The sequence below is a fragment of the Chrysochloris asiatica genome, unplaced genomic scaffold (assembly GCF_000296735.1).
Source record: "Chrysochloris asiatica unplaced genomic scaffold, ChrAsi1.0 scaffold00122, whole genome shotgun sequence".
NCBI lineage: Eukaryota > Metazoa > Chordata > Mammalia > Afrosoricida > Chrysochloridae > Chrysochloris > Chrysochloris asiatica.
Window position 1 is genome coordinate 5,011,149 of NW_006408640.1, and position 13,361 is coordinate 5,024,509.

The 13,361-nt window shown below is 37.8% G+C and overlaps 1 protein-coding gene and 1 pseudogene across 2 annotated transcripts in view; both read right to left on the minus strand.

The window, feature by feature from the left end:
* Positions 1-13,361, minus strand: part of ANKRD12 (ankyrin repeat domain 12) — a 234,638-nt gene that overhangs the window by 193,463 nt on the left and 27,814 nt on the right. The gene's annotated exons all lie outside the window — the stretch shown is intronic.
* LOC102822351 lies at positions 6,590-7,264 on the minus strand (annotated as a pseudogene).

Genomic DNA, 13,361 nt, shown 5'->3' on the forward strand with positions numbered 1-13,361 from the left:
AATGAAACAAGTTATATGAATTGTTGAATATGAAACTGATGATGTGCCCTGCAAACTTTCACTCAATCCACAATAAAAACCTTAAATTAAAAAAACCCTTAAGCAAACAAACAAAAAAAAAGAACATCATATATGAAGAAAGCAAAAAGTCATTGAGAAGACAAAAAAGAAGAAAAAGGTCAAAATGGATGTCAGAAGAGACACTGAAACTTGCTCTACAGCATAGAGATGCTAAAGCCAATGGGAAGAAATGAGGAGGTCCAAAATGCTGAACAGAAAATTTCAAAGATCAGCTCAAGAAGATAAAGCCAAATATTACAACAAAATGTGCAAAGATCTGGAATCAGACAACCAAAAATGAAGAACACGCTCAGCATTTCTCAAGCTGGGGGAACTGAAGAAAAAAAATCAAGCCTCAACTTTCGTTATTGAAAGATTCTCTGGGTCAATTATTGAATGATGCAGAAAGCATTGAGAAGATGGAAGGAATACACAGAATCACTGTACCAAAAGAAAATGGCTCATGTTCAACTGCTTCAAGAGGTAGCATATGCTTAAAAGCCAATGATACTGAAGAAAGAAGTCCAAGGTGCATTGAAGGAATTGGCAAAGATCAGGGCACCAGGAATTGATGGAATAAAAATGGAAATCTTTCAAGAAAGTGAGGCGGCACAGGAGGCACTCACTCATCTATGCCAAGAAATTTGGGATACAACTATCTGGCTGACTGATTGGAAAAGATCCATATTTGTGCCCATTCCAAAGAGAGGTTACCCAATGGAATGTGGAAATCATCAGACAATCTCTTTGATATCCCATGCAAGTAAAGTTTTACTAAAATACACAAACGGCTGCAAGCACACACTGAGAGAATTTCCACAGGTTCAAGCCAGATTCAAAAGTGATTTCTGCTTTCTTTATTTTCTAATTTTTCTACAATGAACATGTTTTTGTTTTTTTTAAAAACAAACACCAAATACTCAGGCAAATATAATAAATTACACCACCAAAGGGCACGTTCTGCAAGTCTGCCTCCTGGCCGCCAGCTCTTAGTCCCTCTCTTCCCATGAATCTAGAATCCTCAGCTACTCCCTCTCTCCATGTCCCCATTTCTGCCTCCATCTATGGTGTTGCTGCTTCTCTGGATAGGGCCTCCAATTCTGCTTGTGCTCTTCTCCCTTGATGATCCTAGGTTCCTTAGTTTCTAGACTGTAAGATTAACTAACTACTTCCCCGTTTTTGTTAGAAAACTTCTAGCTTTACAATTTTGATGGTTGCAATTAGTCATGGTAACAATTACTCATTATTGAATCTTAAGAATTTTATCCCTATCTCTTTTAACTAGACCTGTCTAGGCAAGATGAAAACTATTCAGTGGGGACTCTTTTCTTCCTACACACACTATTAAACTAAGCTCCCCCTTGAAAGCTTATAAGCCAGTCACTTCATGCCTTTATCACCCCATCATCTTAGGTAGCCAATGTCTTAAGTTGCTCATCCATATCTACCCTGTGTACAGAAGGGATAGCATTGATACTTGATGTGAAGACTCCTTCCCTCTCTGTTGGTTATTTAGAGTTACTACCTCCATAAGCATAGGTCAAGTTCATCAAATTGTTGCAATTTACCCTCAATTCCTTTATCAAAAAATGTGTTTTGGTTTTTTTTTTAAATCTTCCTCAAGTTGAGTTCTGATTATTTAGTCGAGGCTAGGTCAAATAGGTGTTACCTGCAAGTTTGGGTGTTTTGTTTTGTTTTATGTTTTTACTGTGAATTATGTGAGTTTACATGGGAGAACATCAGCTTTGCATTTATCCTATCATATTTCATTTCAATGCAATGATTACAATCCCTTCCATGCATCACCAAACAACCAAAGGGTACATACACCACACAGGCCTGGCTCCCGGCCATCAGCACACAGCCCCTCTCCCTCCCTGAGTCCAGTGTCCCCAGCCACTCCATCTCATCATCTTTGCCTCCATTTCTGGCATCACTGATTCTCTGGGTAGGGTCCTGAACTCCGCTCTTCTCATTTGATGGTTCCAGGGACCTCCGAATGAGTATACATTTTTTATGAGAGTCTGACTACTTGATTTTACATGATGTAATGCAAGCACTTTCACTTAGAAGGTAAAATGTTCTTGAATACAAATATTATATAAAGCTATGATTTACTCAGATGTGTTCAGTCAAATTTTAGTTCCAATTATTTTATTCATTTATTTATGATCGCAAAACAATACTCTGGGCCATATTAAACTATAAGACAAAAGTACAGGATCTTTGCTAAAAATTTTATGGGAAGAAAACCCATGTAGAAGCTAGAAGCTGGCTTTAAGACTAATCATTCGCTTGCTGTTAAGTGCTGTAAAGTTGGTTTTGAATCATAGCAAACTTTTACAGGGTTTCTATGAAGCAGCTGGTAGATTTGAACAGCCAATCTTGTGGTTGTCAATACAGTGCTTATCATACAGTCCACAACAGGACCCCAATTTTTCTCTTGGAAAAGACAATTATACAAATATACACTGAAACATAGGTGGAAAAAAAAAGAAGACAGTCATGTCTTCCTTATCCCTCCCCACGTGGCCTTCTAACTTCTTTGTGTTAAAAAGCAGAAGGAACATAGCATATAAACAGAAAATCTGAATATTATAGCCCATCCTCTTCCAAAGAGCAAATAAGCAATTCACATATTAATTTTTTTAAACTGAAGAAAATTATCTCTATTAACAATTTTTGATGTCAAGTTGCGCTGAAATCCCAAAGGATGGCAGCATATTACCTCAAAAAGAATTCTACTCATAGCCAAACAACCATGTGCTCTTGTAAAAAAATAAAGTATTACTAAATAGAAATGGAGAACAATTAGTAAATGAAGAATTTATTAGTTTGTATTTCTTCTTCTGATTTATTACATCAACTTAATGATTAATACGTGTTTTCAACTTAACAGAAATAAGGTAGTGGAAAGTGCTTGGATTTTGCTCTGTCTCTACATGCTTGAGAACTCAAGAATCCAGATTACGGAGGATTAAAAGCTTTAATGAGATTAGCTTTATAAAATGAAATCCAAAAAGTGATACCAAACAGCTTAGATGGATTAAAATATAACCTTGCTTATATTATACACATTAAACTAAATATATAAATCTTTCATCAACTCCAGCACTGTCTTCTGTTCACAAAAACTCCATTTTAACTAGTTTTACTAAACCATCCTAACTAACAAATCCAATGTCATTTTTTCCTATTAATCTCTCTGTAGCATTTGACATTGCAAACTCTCTCCTCTCTTAGGCATACTTTGCAATGTATCCTCTTGCTACTCTTTCCCACTCTTCCTCTTTTTCCCTTACTGTTGTTAGGTGTCATTAAATGGGTTCCGACTCATACTGAACAGGTGCACATCAAAACAAAACACTGCCAGATCCTGCACCATTTTCATATTCACAAGTATTATCCTTCAGGGCACTTCTGCTACCACTGTACCTATCAATCTCATTGGGGTTTTTCCTCTTTTTTGCTGATCCTCCACTTAATTAAAGATGATAGATATCTCCTTCTCCAGGGACTGGTTCCTCCTAATCATATGTCACAAGTATGAAACAAAGTCTCACCATCCTTGCTTCTAAGAGTTCTAGCTGTATGTCTTCCAACAGACTTGTTCTTTTGGCAGTCCTTGGTTCTTTCAATATTATCCAAAACCATAATTCAAATGAATCAATTCTTCTTTGGTCTTCCTTATTCATTGTCCAACTTTAACATGCATATGACACTACTGAAAATACCACGCTTGGGTCAGGCAAACCTTAGTCTTCAAACTTGTATCTTTGCTCTTGAACACTTTAAAGTGGTCTTGTTTAGTCGAATTGCAGAATTCAATAAATTGCTTGATTTCTTAAATGCTGCTTCCATGAGGTGCTGATACTGGAGCCAAACAAAATGAAGTCTTTGACAACTTCAATCTTTCTCCATTTACTCATGATGTTATTTATTGCTCCAGTAGTGACGATTTTGTTTTTGTTTTTACATTAAGGAGTAATCCATACTGAAGGTTACTCATCAATAAGTATTTTAAGTCCTCTTGACTTTCAGCAAGCAAGATTATATCATCCACATATTGCAGACTGTTAATGAATCTGCCTCTAATCCTGATACCATATTCCTCTTCATATAATCCAGTTTCTTGAATATTTGATCAGTATACATTGATAAACATAGTGAAACAGTAGGAAGAGTACAACTTTTCTGATTTTGAACCATTCAGTATCTCCTTGTTCTGTTCTAACAACTGCTTCTTGGTCTATGTAACAGGTTCCTAAGGAGCACAGTCAAGTGTTCTGGAATACCCATTCTTCTCAATATTATCCATAGGTTGTCATGACCCACATAGTTGACAGTCATTGCATAGTCAATAAAGCACAATTAAACATCTTTCTAGTATCCTCTGTATTCAACATCCATCTGACAAAAGCAATGATATCTCTAGACCCACGCCCTCTTCTGAATACAGCATGAGTTTCTGGTAGTTCCCTGTCGATGAACTCTGGCAATCATTTTTAAATTGTCTTCAGCAAACTTTTACTTGCATGTGGTATTTATGATACTGTTCAATGATTTCCACCTTCTGTTAGGTCACCTGTCTTTGGAATGCATACAAATATGGATCTTTTTACAAATTTCTTGGCATAGATGAGTGAGCTCCTCCACTGCTGCATCAGAATGTTGAAAGATTTCAGTTTGTATTCCATCACTTCCTGGAGCCTTGTTTTTCATCAATACCTTCAGTGCAGCTTCTTCCTTCAATGCCATCAGTTCTTGATCACAGGCTACCTTTTGAACTGGCTGAACACTGACCACTTCTTCTTGGTACAGTGTGTAATTTCTTCCATCTTCTTTCAATACTTTCTGCATCATTCAATATATTGCCCATGGAATCCTTCAATATTGCACATTGAAGCTGAATTTTTTTCTTCAGTTTTTAAGCTTGGGAAATGTTAAGCATTTAAGGTTCCTTTTGTTTTTCTAATACCAGGACTTTGCACATTTCATTATAATACTTGACTTTGTCTTCTAGAACTGCCCTTTCAAATTTTCTGTGCAGCTCTTTCACTACTCAACTTCTTCCATTTGCTTTAGCATCTCTATGCTGGAATACAAGTTTCAGAGTCTCTTCTGACATCCAGTTTGGTCTTTTCTTCCTTTCCTGTCTTTTTACTAACTTTTCGTTTTCTTCATGTATGCTGTTTCTGATGTCATCTCACAGTTCTGGTCTTAGGTTATTGGTGTATACAGCATCAAATCTGTTCTTAAATTCAGATGGGATATGTTCTAGGTCATATTTTGGATCTTGCTGACTTATTGTTTTCAGCTTCAGTCTGAACTTTCATATGAGCAATTGATGGTCTGTTCCACAGTTGGCCCCTGGCCGTTTTGGGCTGATGATATTAAACTTTTCCAGTGTCGCTTCCCACAAATGTAGCTAATTTGATTCCAGTGTATTCCATCTGGTGAGGTCCAAGTATATGTTGTTTAAAAAAAAAGGTACTTGCAATGAGTAAGTTATTGGTCTTGTAAAATTTTAGCATGCATCTCCAGTATTACTTTTATCACCAAGGTCGTATTTTCCAAATACTATTCCTACCTGTTTATTTCCAACCTTCTCATTCCAATCACCAGTAATTATCAGTACATCTTGATTGTATGTTTGATCAATTTCAGACTAAAGAAGTAAGTGGAGTTCTTCAATTTCATTATAACTGGCTTTAGTGGCTGATGTGTAAATCTGAATAATAGTGGTTATCAACTGTTCTTTTTTTTCCCCCTACTGCTTTTATTTTACTGTTTATGAATGCAAAATTTGGGTACATGTCCTCCAATTTAAAATTTGGTCCACAAAAATATATAGATTTCTCCTGTAACAAAAATAAATTCAACTTGTTGTTAAGTGCCGTCAAGTCGGTTCCAACCCATAGCGACCCTGAACAGGGTTTCTGAGGCTGTAAATCTTTATGGGAACAGAAAGCCTCATTTTTCTCTCACGGAACAGCTGGTAGTTTTGAACTTCTGACCTTGTGGTTCACAGCCCAATTCGTAACCACTATGCTACCAGAGCTCCTTAAATTCAACTTAACAAGGTGCAAAAACAAAATTTTTGGCATAGGCCTGAGTGAGCCTGAAAAACAAGTTACAATATGTTTCAGCATAAGGAGAAACATTCTAGAATCCATCTAGAAACATTTGGCAGCATAAATGACCTGGTGCTACTAGTGGTGCTGTATCTTAGGAAGAGAGAGCAGGTGCATGAAAAGGAGCTAAAGACTCACAACAGCATAGTATCACTTACTATAATTTAACCAAAATTTAATACAGAATATTCAACAGTAGAACAATTTCAACAGTGACTCAATGTCTGGAAAGTCATTGTAAGCTTTAAACAAGTAATAAGTAGGAACAATATTTATTATTTATAAGACTTTGAAGGTAAGAAAACATTCACAGATGATGTCTTGAATGCACAAGTAAATTTTTTCCAGGACAATAGGGAAAACCACAAAACATACAAAGTAAAAACCTGAGCTGCTTAACCTTCCACCATTCTCTTAAGTATTGAACCCAGGCCACGTTTGGCCACTTGCAGGGGTGTATTTTCTTCTTTATTCTCAATGTAAATATTTGCTACTTGGGACACCAGCAGTTTTGATTCTCTACTCTCTCCTCATCACAGACTAAGTGTAGAGGAGTGTTACCCTCAGTATCTTGGATATTTGTGGATGATTTATAGTACAGAAGGATATAAATCATCTTCAAGTTATACTTGGCTGCTGCCCGGTGCATTGCTGTCACCTCAAAATGGTCCTTAGCATCTGGATTAGCCCCACCTTCTAGCAACAAGGCAGCAATCTCATGCCTGTTTTTGGAAGCTGTATAATGCAGGGGAGTACAGCCATTCTGACTAACAGCATCCACACGAGAACCTTTTCCCAAAAGGGCTTTTACAATCTCATCGCAGCCAGCAGAAACAGCAATATGAAGAGGAGTACAACCTGCATCATCTGTATCATTCACTGGCTCTTTAAGGTGCAGCAAGAACTATTTCTGTATGTCCTGCTGAGGATGCCCAATGCAATACAGTTCTGTTGTCCTGATCCATTTTACTAGCCAGGGATTTATTGCCCAGGATCCTCTCCTTCATTTCCTCCATCTTCCCACTGTAGGCCAGGTTGCAGACCATTAAGTTAGATACACACCCCTCCATTTCGCTTTCCTCAGGATCTCCCTCAACTGTTCTTTCTTGTAGGCGTATTGGCATTACCCTATCACAGATTTTCCTCCTGGTCTGGCACTATAGAATACAAACACTAGACTGCTAATCACAGGAAGGCAGTTCAAACCCACCAGCTATTCCTCAAAAATCTTATACAGTGTCGCTGTAAGTTGGAACTGACTTGTCAGCACTTAACAACAACAAAATCCCCCTAAAATATTTTAATTCCTCAGGATCAACTGGTCTTAATTTCCCACGTTTTAAAATTATTATGTGACATTTCCATGCCTTTAGTTTCCATTTCCATAAATTCTTATATATATATTCCCAATATAGTACCCATTTGACCTGACATCAATGGCTGGATGATCACAACACGACTAGAGGAAGAAAGAAGGGGAGGGGGGTGGAGAGTAACTCACTACAAGTGGATGAACTTGACCAATGACTTTGATGCAGTATGACAAACAAGCAGACAAATCTTTACAGTGAGGATCATTCCCACTTCCCCCCATCCCACCCTTGGTACACAGGGTCGACAGGGATGGGGAACTTAGATATTGGCTACCCAAAATGGGAGGACTACAATGGCAAGAAGTGACTGGCTTACAAGCATTCAATAGGGAAGCTAGCTCCAGAGGATACAGGGAAAGGTAGAATCTCCACTGAATTTTTTCCAACCTGTCTGGATGGGGTTGATAAAAGGTGAGGTGGATATGACTCCTGTGGTTCAATAGGGAATGACTGCTATCAGGTATGATAGTGAGTGTTGGAAAGGTAAAATTAAGTTCGGTAACAAAAGGAGGGGAACAGCTGATTTTTCAGTCCAGGAACGCAGATCCCTGGAAGCATCAAGAGAGAAAAGTGAAATACGAGACCCTGTCCCAGAAGGCAGTGACACTAGGGATGGAGGCAGAGATGATGATGTGGACAGAAGGAGCAGCTGGGGACTATGGACTCAGGGAGGGAGAGGGGCTGTGTGCTGGCAGCCGGGGGCCAAGCCTGTGGGGTGTACCCTTTGGTTATTTGATGATACATGCAGGGGATTATGATAATTGCAATGAAACAAAATACGATAGGATGAATGTAAAGCTAATGTTCTCCCATGTAATAAATTAACACATAATTCACAATAAAAACTTTATAAAAAACAGTATGATTTCCAAAATCAATTCAAGAGATGTACAGAATCAGCCCTGGTGTTAGAGTAGTTAAGCACTTGGTTGCTAAAGACTTTTGAACCCACCAACTGTTCCACATGAGAAAAATGTTAAGTCTGCTTCCATAACAGCCTTGGAAACTCTTTGAGACAGTTCTAGTCTTTCCTATAGGGTCAATATGAGTCAGATTCAACACCAATGGGAATAAATCAGAACTACTTCCCATTACCATCATCAAAGTAACAGTAATAATAATGTCATCACTATTAGATGTTGAGTCAATTCTGACTCATGGTTACCTCAATGTATGGAAAGTAGAACTGCTACAAAGTGTTTTCAAGGCTGTGACTTTGCCAAGTTGTCTCTGGGTGGGTTTGAATCACCAACTTTTGATTAGTAGCTGAAAGGTTAAGCATTTACATCACTAGGGACTCCATTTCATAATAATACTAAGATGTTATTTATATTTTTGTCTCTCATTCTCAAGAGTAAAGATTAGTTTTCCAAAGGTTATATAAAAATTGCTATCTCAACATTTTGACGCTAGAAACAGAAAGGAGAATTTGGCTATCTTCTAGTAAGTCTACAATTAAAGATACTTGCAAAAAATAAAGCACCCTTCTTAATGTAAATATTTTTGTTTTGGAAAACAGCTATCCTAATATATTATGTATGCCAATACATAACAATTTTACTATTGTTTCTAACCAGTAAGTACTTAAATTTCTCTTCAGTTTTTATCTTTGGTGTTTATAGACAAATCCATCTACAATAAAGTTCTTTGGAATCCTTAATGTTTTTTAAAAGATTCAGTTTTTTGTTGTTGCAATGAAATACACAGCAGAACAAATACCAATTCAACACTTCCTACATGTAGAATTCAGTGACAATGATTACAACATTTGAACTGTATAACCATTCTCAACCTCCTTTTTTGAGTTGCTCCTCCCCCAACATATACTCAGTCCCTAAATTTCCTGTTTTGTTTTGTTTTTAGTTGATATCGTCAATTTGATCACATTGAGATACAAGAAAAGTAAAAAACACTTTTGAAAAAAATCACAAGAATCTTTACTAAACAAAAATATAAAAGGTGAAAGACACTGAGTGGAATTCAAGAGTTAAAGCAACAGCTGCTAGGGTACAAAAACCACCCAACAAATTATGGAAAAAGGTGTGATTTTGTTGTTCTTCTTCTTCTCCTCGCTTTTCTACCTTCAACTCCTGTGGTCTGTCTTGTCACACCCTCTCTCTGCCCAGCCCAGCTGTTTCCACGCAGGTGGGGAGCGCACCCAAAAAGGGTCCAGCTTTGCACACACAGGGCACAATTTTCCCACAGCACAAAAAGGAAGTAGCTGAAAGTCCCAGCTTAAAGTCCAAAGGCTAATCCTCCAGTAGGTTCTTATGACGTCTGACTAGGTGGGATTTAACCCGGAACTTGGCTCTCCTATTTGGGCGGAAGCTTTTATTCCTGCCTTATCTAACATGGGACAGCAGGTCTGGCCATACAGCTGAGCCATATTTGCACCCTGTAAAACCCCAACATAAAAGGCAAGAGTAAACACCAACTATTATATAGAGGACTAGTGTGTAAACTCAACATCTGTTAAAAACACACTAAAGCAAGAAGGACGCTATGGATATGGAGAGACCTAATCAATAATCAAAGATAAAAGTGTGAGCAATTTTTCTTCCACTCATTTCTCATTTTCTGTCTGTACATCTCTGCGGCAGTGACTAGAGGGGGTGCCTGAATAAGTGGGCACCCCCACCCACCCCTGACGGTCTACTGTGCATGCACACTGATCTACTCAGCAAAGATTAGTGGACTAATATGCTACAGGTTTCTTTTGTTGTTTCTTTTAAAAGTTTTATTTATTTTAGTTTTTGCTGTTATTTTTGTTTCTGTTTTTTCCCTTGGGGAGTGAACTTGCTCTCCCTACATTACCCAAGAAGAGACAGCAATTTTGGCCACATAGCCAAGCTACAAGCACACCCTATAATACCCCACCATCAAGGCAGGAGCCAATGCCAGCTGCTACCCATTACATAGTAGATAGCCAACACTTGCTAAGATTACTTGAATTTCAGTAATAAAAGACGTGAAAAGGGAGGCCTATCTCCAGAACACATCCACAAGAAGGTACTCAGTAAGCTTAATAATACAGCAACATACAATCATTGAAACACATCTAACTATTGAAAATGTCCAAACAACAAAAGATCTCGGCACATGTCTAGAAACAGACAAGAGTAACTGAGACAAATGAGCTGGAGATAGGCATAGCTTCCCAATACAATAGGAGGCGGCTTTGGATCTGCCTGAGAAGGAATTCAGGAAAGTGATACTGAGACAAATTCAAATGCTTCACAGAGAGGTAGAGGAAAATAAGGAAGAAGTCGGGAAAGTGCTACAGGAGCAATCAAATACATATACATACAGCATTGGAATCCATTCAAAACCTGCAAAAAAAGATCCAAATGATTAATAATAAAATATCTGCAATGGAGAATACACTGAAAGGACAAAGGAGTACAATTAAAGAGATAGAAGCCAGAAACAGTGAGCTACAAGACAAGTCTCTCACTACTGCTAAGATAGAAACAGCAAGCCAAAACAAAGAATTTAAAAAATCTGAAGATTCATGTTGGACAACATGAAGAGGAATAACTTAAGAATTATTGGCATTCTGGAACAGGAAGAATCAGATAAGTTCACAGAGGAGACGGCTGAGAAGCTTCTGGAAGAAAATTTCCATAACATCTTGAAGGATGAGAAGATAAACATCCAAGAAACTGAATGAACCCCAGGACGGATAGACACCAAAAGAAAATCACCAAGACATATCATAATTAAGCTCTCCAAAATCACAGACAAGGAGGAAATCCTAAAAGCAACCAAGGAAACGAGAGGTGTTACTTACAAAGGCAAACAAATCACATTAAGCTCTGATTTCTCAGCAGAAACCATGCAGGCAACAAGGCATTACCAGGAGACATATATAAAAACCCTGAAAGAAAAAAAAAAAAAAAAAATGGGAACCAAGAAGCATCTACCCAGGAACTTTCTGAGTTCACATTTAATTACTTCTACCCCCCAGTCACTTCTCAGCAGGGTGTTATTCAGTTTCCATGTACTTGAGTTTATTTCCTTGGTCTTTTTATTGTTGATTTCTACTTTGATAGCATTATGATTTGAAAATATGCTTTGTAGTATTTTGATATTTGAAAATTTATGGAGGCCTGCTTTGTAACCTAACACACAGTTAATACTGGAGACTGTTACATGTGCACAGGAAAAGAATGTGAGTTGTGCTGTTGTTGGGTTGAACACTCTGTACATATTATGAGGTCAAGTTGGTTGATTGTGCTGTTTAGTTCTACTGTATCTTTGTCGAGTTTCTATTTGTTCTATCCCTTTTCAAAAGTGGCGTATTAAAAGATCCCAATATAATTGTAGATTTACCTATTTCTTTCTTCAATTCTAAGAGGCTTTACTGTATATATCTTGGTGCTTTTTCAGTGGGAGCATAGATATTTATTATGGTTATATCGTCTTGCTCAATTGACCCTTTAATCATGAGACAAGTGTCCTTTATTTCTTATGCTGATTTTTGCCTTAAAGTTTATTGCATCTGAGATTAGTATTGCCACTCCTTCTCGTTTTTCATTGCAATTAGCTTGGTATATTGTTTCCCATCCTCTTTTAGTCTATTTTTTACTTTGTGTGTAAGGTGTGTCTCTTGCAGACAGCATATTAAAGGGTCTTGTTTTCTTATCCATTCTGCACTGTCTCTTCACTGGTGCATTTAATCCACTGACATTCAGCATAATTATCAATAGGTATGAATTAATTGATGTCATTATGTTAATTTTTTGTGGTGCGGTTTATTTCTTTGACCTGTATGCCTTCTTGTGCTGAGATCATGTTTTTTTGTGTGCTATTTCTTCTCAGTTTCTTCTTAGTTTTAATGTTTCCTTGTTCTACTTGGATCTCCATTTTCATGGTAAGTTGTGAAGTGTTAACTTTCTTTGGAGTTACCCTATAGTCTTACTAAGCATTTCCAACATTTAAGACAGTCTATTGTATCCTGTAATCTACCAGACCTCCTCACCACCTGGATCTCTGTTCCTATATTTATACCTTCGTGACACTGTTACTATTTTTATCTTTAATTGGCTTCACAGGTTCTTTGAATTCATTGTTGTAATTTTTTTCTGTTCTGAACTCTGGTATCTATCGACTGAATTCCAGGTGGTATTGTCACATCTGTAGATCTCTAGTTGTTGTCTTTTCTTGCTGGTTCTCGTTCCAAAGAACTCCCTTTAGGAATTTTTTTTTTTTTTTTGGAATGTTTTATTGTGAATTCTATGATAATTTACATGGGAGAACTTTAGTTTTACATTCATTCCATCTTATATCATCTCACTGCCAGGGTTACAATCCCTTCCATGCATCATCAACCACCCAAAGGGTATATCCCAGAAACCCGCCTCCTACACTTCCCCCTCCTCCTCCCAGTTTTGGGCCCACAGTCCCTTTCCCTCTCTGGGTCCAAGGTCCCCAGTCGCTTCATCACTCCACGTCATCATCTCTGTCTCCATCTCAGGCATCTCTGTTTCTCTGGGTAGGGTAGCGCTCTTAGTTCTTCACCATTTATGGTCCCAGAGGCCTCCGCTCCTATCCTGGAGAATTAATCAACCCCTTCCTTGTTACAAAACTTCCACCTTTGCATTTCCAACCCTCATAATCCATCCTGATAAGCATTATTCACTTCAGTATCACGAGTTACCCATCTGTATCTCATTTCATCAGCTCAGCCTAGACAGATTGAATAGTACCTACTGGAGATTCTGCCTTCCGCCATGCTCCCTAGCACTAGGTTCCTTCTTGAAAGCTTGTAAGCCAGTCACTTCTTGCCTTTGTA